The 8755-nt window shown below is 39.6% G+C and overlaps 1 pseudogene; it reads left to right on the top strand.

Annotated features, from left to right (window-relative positions):
• Nucleotides 1-1155: 1155 nt before the first annotated feature.
• LOC109952632 (apolipoprotein B-100-like) overlaps nt 1156-8755 on the top strand; it is an 8837-nt pseudogene continuing 1237 nt past the window's right edge.

Genomic DNA, 8755 nt, shown 5'->3' with positions numbered 1-8755 from the left:
CGGGAGAGAGGGAAGTCTGGGCATCTTTGCTTAGACTGCTGCCCCTGCGACCCGGTCCCGGATAAGCGGAAGAAAATGGATGGATGGATGGATAATAGTCTAAAATGTGCAAATGAAACACAAAACGTTCTAAGACCCCTTTGGACTCTTTCTGTTTATATATCTGTAAACTGTATCTATATCTGTTAGTTTAAACAATCAGTATCTGACAAACATCTAAATTTGCTGCTGATGGGTTTTTTGCAACAGGCCATTGCACAACATTCACAGGCACTTGTGTGATTTATGTTCATAATAAAAAAAAGTACTAAAAGAACTAGACACTAAAGGACTAATCAACCATTTGCCTTATAGAGGAAAAGTTGCATTAAGGTGTTGGTTTGTTTGTTGGCCAATATCATCAACAGATAAAGCAGCAGATAAGTGTGTCATCACCTTTACATCCAGAGAGACTTGATGCTTTGTAGCATGCCTTGATAACCCAGTGTTAAATGAGTGACCTAATTCAACCTAGAGCTGCTGTCCAGTTAACCTCAGTGACTTACTTTGTATTTTTTACAGCAGGTGTTTAGCAGTCCATGTAATACAGTGGAAATATTTTATGCAAAGAGTACCAGCTCCTAAATTATAACCTGAAGCCATATAAGTATTCACAATTAACAACAGTACATCACAGTAATTATAATAATTCTTTCATAATGAATGGCTATTTTACCAAGTGTTACTTCTTTATACAAGATATGGACAACACCAAGAAATGGGGCTATATATGACTAAAATCTGTAAAATTATTTAATTGTACCCACACGTACCCCAAGTATTATTAAGGCTAACCTTTAATGTGCTTTAATCAACTCTTATCCAAAGTTCGTTGTACATTTAAATTGCCATCAAATGCATGTTAATGTAGACAGAGGACATTTTGAAAATTAACAGTTTTGCAAACAGTGCTTTGAGCTATTAATACCCCTTTAACCCTTTTGACTTTATCCCTCCATACAGGGGGGTGGGCTGGACTCTGAGCATGCAAAGGGCTCCCTCACAGTCCTCAGACACAGGCTAGATGAGGCTATAAAAGATCTGAGCTGGAGCTGAGAAATCAGTCCCATCTCAGTACTTGCCAGCCCCAGGGGAGAGAGCTTTAATGAGCCCATCATGGGAGACTCAAAGCTCTGCCTTTTGCTGCTCCTCAGCATATCTGCCTCGGCTTGTGAGTAGCTTTTACACAACACTTCTTTAACCATTACACATAGTTAACACTGCAACTTGTTTTTATTTGTTTTGCCCTGTGTTTTGCTGGAAATCATTTAATCAAATATTTCCTAAATTGTATCCTTCTTTTTTTGTACAAACCTTTAAAAATATGTTATAACAAACTTTAAACATATACAAATTCAGAAAAGTGAAGTTATCCTATATGTAAAGCCATGCTACAATAAGCATTTTATGGCATAGCACATATACGTAAATTTGTATCACCATGGCAAATTATATTTTATGCTATTTAACACGTATTCAGTTGTTTTCAGATGCATTACAATTAGCAAAAAGTGAATTCTGACTTTTTTAACAGTTGCTCAAGATGTTGATCAGCCAACCTGTTTGTGTAAGTTATGCTACACTACTTACTGTGATCAAAAATTAAACTAGACATAGATTTTTGTGTTGATATTCAGTTTAAATAGTCATAATAATCTCATGGGATTTAATACATTGTTTTTACATTTAAAAAAATCTGTCTTAACATTGATTTTCTCTTTTAGTGGCCAGAAGGTACAAAACTCTACAGAAGTATAAATACCGATATGAAGCTGAGTCTTTGAATACCATCAACGGAGCCTCAGCACTCAAAAATGGACCCAAGACCTCTTGCACGTTATGAGAAACATTGTCAGCAATCATTCTCAGTCATCTGATTTTCCTCAGAACATATGATAAACAAAACATTTACCTTCTCTCGCAGGTTGAAACTGAAGTACCTCAGACTTGTAGTTTCATCGTCCGCACCACTGGCTGCAGCCTGAGCGAGGTGGTCGGCACAGACTCGGAGGGAAACCCTGTGTTCAGATCTACACCCAGCTCTGGTGACTTTGCTGCTAAAATGGAGAACTATATTACTCCACAAACATCCCTGATGTCGAAGATTTTCTTAGTTGAAACTTTAATTATCAGTCTCAGTTGAAGTGTTGCACTGACATAATTGCATTTAAATATCTCACAATTGTTTTTTAGACAACCACTAAAAATTGTGGTTGAGGGTGTGTATGATGTGAAACTGTACCCTGAGGATGACGAGACAACAACAATCCTGAACATCAAAAGAGGTATCATCTCTGCCCTGGCTGTACCTTTGGAAGAAGACGAGAACAAATACATGGTACACTGATTTACCAAGAGAATACCCAAAATTCACCTTGGCATTGTGAAACAAAAATGTACCACTATCAAAAAGAACCAGAAGTTTGGAAAGACTTTCTATAGCACATTACACAGATATTCTTGTTCTCCTCTAATGATTTTTAACATCTCCATTTTAGCCCACTATCCATGGTATGTGTAAGACCTATTACACAGTCAATGCTAGAGAGGACATTGCAACTGATATCACCCTAAACAGGGATCTGTCCTCATGTGACACACTTGGCCCAATGAGAGATTACACCAGCCCTCTGGCACTTATCTCTGGCATGGTAAGACATACGACAAAAGGCAACATATAACTTTCAGACAAATCATCAGAGCTACTGTGCTATGTTGATACTTCTCAAATCAAAAATCTCCTGGTGCACAAGGAGTAATTTTAATGTTAGTGACAGCAACAAGAACAACCTGTCACACAATAAGCTCTTTAGATGTCTGTTTTCAGCACTACCCCCTTGCTCCCAGACCTGCAACTACAAGTTCGACAATGAGAAGAAACACATGACCTCTGGGTCCTGCACTGAGAACCACATCCTCATTCCATTCTCACACAAATAAGCCAAGCTGTATACTAGACTCTGTAAAATGTTACTTACTACTCATTTAAAACGAACTATTTCAAAATGGTCACTAAAAGTAACAATAATTAATTATGGCCATGTTTGTTTGTGTATCATAGCTGACACTGTCAGGGGTCTTTACATGGAGACTGTTGAGGAAACGAGTGTCATCAAAGATAAAGATGCAAATCTGAGTCTCCTGAGAGAACTGGCCACTCTGCCTGAGACTGAGGGTGAGAGGAGGGCCCACCTCCTTCACAAGCTTGTCAGCATGGTCCATAGGATGAAGGCTGAGACTTTGAGTCCTACTATTCCTGAGGTTCTTGCCCTGTCCCGTGTCCTGACCTACCAGGTTCTGGCCCAGTGTGGAACCCCAGAGTGCGGCAGTGCCATCATGCAGGTCCTCAGGACGTTTGACACCTCTTCACTCAACGCTGATGCCACTGTTTTTGCTATGGGACTCATGTACAACCCCTCTGCCCTCCTGATCTGTGACATGGTTGAGATGGCCAAATACAACCCCAGCAAGCCCATCATGTACGCCCTGAGCAATGTTGTCAAGAGGTGAGTGAATCCCTGAGATTCACTTTGTGGCTGAGTTCATGGCAGTCCAGTTGGGTGACTGTTCCAGTGACAGCACTTTCATGACACTGAGGGTACGTATCCCATCCAACAGTGGAAAATGGAAATTAATGACGGGATTAATAAGCAGAAGCACCGGCATATCCTTTACGTACATGGACCCAAAGTATACAGTTAAAATTAAGGACTAATTTTTCCATAATATACTTCTCTGTTAATGAGCTAACTTTACAGGCTTGGAACTGTTATAGCAATGCACTTCACTTTCTCAGACACTGCAAATTCAAATATGTTATGTTCCTAAATACAAGAATACATAATTGGATTTCATCATTTAGTGGCTATTTAGCTAAAATTAAGTAACATAGATTAATGTGCATCATTTGAAAGGTGGATCGCTTAAGGAATAACTGCCAATTAAAACTAAACTTGACTTCCTCTGGATGACCTTTCACATCATGTGTGAATTTAGACTATGCCCAAATGAAAAGAAATACTATTTTTGTTTTGTTATCGGAAACATGGCTCCAGCTGTGGTCCCTGCTAGTCCTGCACTGAGAGATGCAGTGATCCAGTGTGTGAACCAACCAGCAGGCTGCCATCCAAGTGTACAGACAAACTCCTGTCCCCAAGAAGGCAAGTCAGATTATTTCATTGGCTTGACACCTAGATGAAATCATTAATTCCACTGTGTGCTAATTTTATTGCTCCCTTACAGGACAGAGAGGTTCTAATGAAGGTTCTTTTGGACAGTGCCAGCCACATGCAAAAGCATATTGCTGCATATCTGGTACTTATGAAGGACCTCCAGCCAAGTGAACTGACTGAACTGATGCCATGCCTAATGAGTAAGACATACAAGTCAAGAGCTTTGTGATCGCCCACATTCACAAGATTTTGTCCTCAACTGAGCCTGAGACCCAAGAGAAAGAAAAAAGCAGCATTATAATGAGAATTTTGCCTGCCCTGATTTGACAACTATCTGTGATTTTTCTCGCAACTACAAGGTCGGATCCGTCCAGGGCAACATGATCTTTGAGGGTACCAGCTACCTGCCTAAGGAGATCATGCTTGACATGACCCTGAAGGCATTTGGCTATGAAACTGATATGATGGAGGTAACCATTCTGAGCTATTTAATCCAAAGCGTGCACTAAGCCAATTTTCAGTAATTTTAGTTGTGGCTGACTGAAAAGGTTGTCACCTCTACAGATTGGTATGGAGGGCACAGGATTTGAGCCAACTGTCGATCCCCTGTTTGGAGAGAACTGATTCTCTGATGCCCTGAAGACATTGTACTTTGTTTCTGACCACATGTCTTTCAGAGTCAGTGAGCTTCTGCAGAGTATGCTGCCTGCTGAGAAGAGGGACAGTATGCAAAGACAGGTATTCTGAGCAAGCTGTTTTGTATATATTAATCAGAGAAAAACCACTGTAATTATGATTATGATATTCATGTTATTTTTCATATTTATTGCCATAAGAGAAAAAAAAATTGCAATTGATTGTGTACATCTATATTTAGGCCACTCGGAACCCGATGAGGGAGATCAGACACAACCTCACTCGAGTCTTCGCTGGAATGAAATATTGCACTGCTTTGCAGTACATTAATGCTTCCTCTCAAGAGACAGCCCCCTACTTACCCTTCACCGGAGATAGCAAGTGAGACTCTCTGAGCCAATAGCAAAAGATTTTCTCACAAATTAACCATCTTAACTTAAGTCTGACTAATTCATTAATCTTTAAAGATTTGCAGTGGAACTCCACCCTACTGGTGAAGTCACTGAGTACACAGCCACTGTTGCCTATGAGCTCCTCATGGAGGGAGAGCAAAGCCGACAGAAGGGTGACTCTGTGAAGTTCATTCTGAGGGCTGAAGGTAATGAACAATATGAACAATAAAGTTAAATCTTTCGGTCTTATCAGTGACTGAATCTGAAAAAACGTTTACATTTAGTGGAGCTATGTAATTTTAATCTTTGATTTGGACAACAACAGGTACAGAACCCACTGAAGCCAGAGCAATCATGAAATATAACAGAAAAAAGCACGTCATCACAGCTGACATCCAGATCCCCGACTACGATGTGGAGGCTGGAGTCAGGCTGGGTGTTGCCAATGGACACACCAAGGGCAGAGGAACTCACTCAGTTTATCTTGACTTTATAAACAAGGACATCCCTCAGCTCTTCCTGGTTGTCCGTGCCAAGTAAGATATCAACCATACAGTAAATGGTTGTGAAACAGCATTTATGTCACCCTCATCACTGACTAATGCAGACTAACTGTCTTTCAGTCTAAAGGCCATGAAGGAAGGCATGCTGCAAGTCCAATTTGTCCCCTCAATTGATTCTAAGGCCTCTGTCACAGCTAACATGAAACATGATGAAAAATTGAAATTGGAGCATAAGAGTGATATCCAATTCAGTGCCTCCTCTGAGCAGAAAATTACCGGTACACTGAAATATGGTAATGTTTTTCCAGTTACCCTTTCTTCTAGAATGTTACATAATAATTAATTTAATAATTATTAATCTGTCACTTTTTCAACCCGACTGGCCCAGACAAAGCCGATTGGAGGCCATGCAAAGTTTGGCCTTCGTCACTGCTAGTTCTTTCACATTGGCTTGATGTGTCTGTGCCCTAACAATGAAAGAACTGTGTTTACAATTTGGGACCAAAAATGTGGAGCCCAAAATCAATCAAGGTTTGAGGGGACAATTAGTAGGACAGAATGAAAAAATTTTACATTTCTGTCAATAAATCAAAATATTTTATTTACAAACCTGCACTTTTGCTTGAGCTCAAAGTTGTCGGCGTTGCTGCCAGGATCACGAGTGGTGCCTGTTTCAACTCACAGTCAATTCACTTTGACCACTCCATCCATTGCAGTATTGTTCCTTTTGATTTCAACCTTGATGCCATTTTTAATGCTGATGGAGACATCACTATGTACAGACAGCACAGTACCCAGCTCTATAGCAAGTTCCTCCTTAAAGCACAACCCCTGACTTTTGTTAGCTCACATGAATGCCAATCATCAGTAACACAGACACTAAATAACGTTTTTTCCCTTGAGACCACAACTGACAACAAGATGGACACTGTTCTCTCACTTCAAGAGCAGAAAACCAGTTTTAGAATGAAGGCTAAAATGAATGAGCATGCCTTTAATCAAGACATAAGCATTTACAACACTGCTAAAAAAAACTGGAAATGAGGTTTCTGGCACCATCCTCACAAACATCCTCAACACTGACTCTGCAGAGAAGCAGGAATTTACAATCTCTGGCTTCCTCAAGTATGACAACAAAGCCAATAGTCATATCATACATTTCCCACTGATTGAATATCTACCTGCCTCCTTAGAAAGCATCAAGGGCTTTGTTGTGAATATTGCTGAGGCACTGCAAGGCTACAACAATGAGAAAATAATGGCTGAACTTGAGGCCCTTTCCCAGCTTGTAATTGACTCTGTTTCTCAACTGGATATAGAAACCAAGGTAATTAAGTTTAAACAGTATTTCAGTGATTTGATGTGGTTTCTATCAAGGATATTGATGATTCTTTGAGGAGGCTGAATGTTACAATTAAGTATCTACCAGATGATATCGCTGCTTACATCCACTACATTGCTGATATGATTAGGGAGAAAATTTTTAGCTGCACGCTGCATGAAACCCTCATTTAGAAGATCCAGCAGCAGCTGCGTGCCCTTAATGAGGAGTATAATATCAAGGATGCCATTGTGAATGTGACTGACACCATAATAGAAATGGTCCAGGAGACTGACCTGGAGGAAATGAAGAGCAGCAGCCTTGTACTCCTGAGTGATATTGATGCCCAGTTTAAAATCAAGGCTCACATAATGGTTGTCCTGGGAAACATAAAAAACATGATTGAGAATTTTGACATGCAGCAATTTGCTGCTGAGCTGAAGGTGTTCCTTTCATCCATTGACTTGAGAGATCTAATTAAGGAACTAGTGAATACAATTATGACAAACTCTCTCAGTGGTGCAATATATAATATTGAGGAGGTAATTGGTGACCTTGAAATCCCAGATATAATCAATTCATTCTATGCAAAGATGAGAGAATTTATTGTAAAGTTTAAGGCTGACAAAGTAGTTGTAGTTGTCTTGGAAAAGGCCGTGGTGCTCATCAAGCAGCTCAAAGCTGAAGAAACCATCAGGGCTGTAATCAATATGGTGAAGGATGCAGACATGTATACTAAATTCATGCAAGTACTCCAGGATACTATCAACTACTTGAAATCAACTGAAGCCAAGGATATAATTCAACAGTATATATTGAAATTACTGTGCAAAACCTGAATTCACTGAGTTATAATGACTTTGTAGATTATGTCAATCTCATAATTGCTGAGTACACAGTTTACCTGAATGAGCTGATTAGGACTCTTGAAATCCCCCAGAAACTTGAGGCAATAAGAGATTTAGTCAACTTGTTTTATCCTCTATTAGAGACTTTATGGAAAACCTGAGAGAAATTAAAATTGCAGAAATGATTAACTCTGTAAAGGAAATCATTGATGGGGTTGGGGTTGATACCCTTAAGAGAGCTGCTGATTTTATAAAACAGGAAATTACAAATCAGACTATAAAAAATCACATTTATGCTACTCTACACACTGTCAGAGCATACTTCTCCGAAACCATACGTCATCATTAATTTGTTGACCCTCATGGTTGATGTAATAGTACTACCTGTACAAAAACCAGAGAGATTAGACAGATCCTTCGTGGCCTCACTGATGAACTGCTTAACTGTGAGTTCTCTACACCATCCTTCACCATTCCTCTCACCGATCTTTTTGTGCCTTTGCAAAAGTCAGCATAGATAGGCTTGCACAGTTTGAATTCACAGCACAGCTGAACATCTTTTGGATTAGATTTTATTTGACACAGAGGCGTCAATTTGTGAAGTTGGGTGAATACCAATCGAGTGAGCTGAATATTGTATGTGGAGTGCCTCAGGGTTCTGTTTTGGGACCTAAATTATTTATATTATACATTAATGATATATGCAAGGTTTCTGATTTAGTGAAAGTGGTTTTGTTTGCTGATGACACTACCATATGGGCATCGGGTGAAAACCTACAGCAACTCTCTGGACGGGTTTCACAGGAACTTGAGAAGATAAAGAAATGGTGTGACAGTAATATAC

This window comes from Monopterus albus, unplaced genomic scaffold (assembly GCF_001952655.1).
Source record: "Monopterus albus unplaced genomic scaffold, M_albus_1.0 scaffold9.1, whole genome shotgun sequence".
NCBI lineage: Eukaryota > Metazoa > Chordata > Actinopteri > Synbranchiformes > Synbranchidae > Monopterus > Monopterus albus.
The sequence above is the reverse complement of the archived record's forward strand: the minus strand, read 5'-3'. Positions and strand labels throughout refer to the sequence as shown.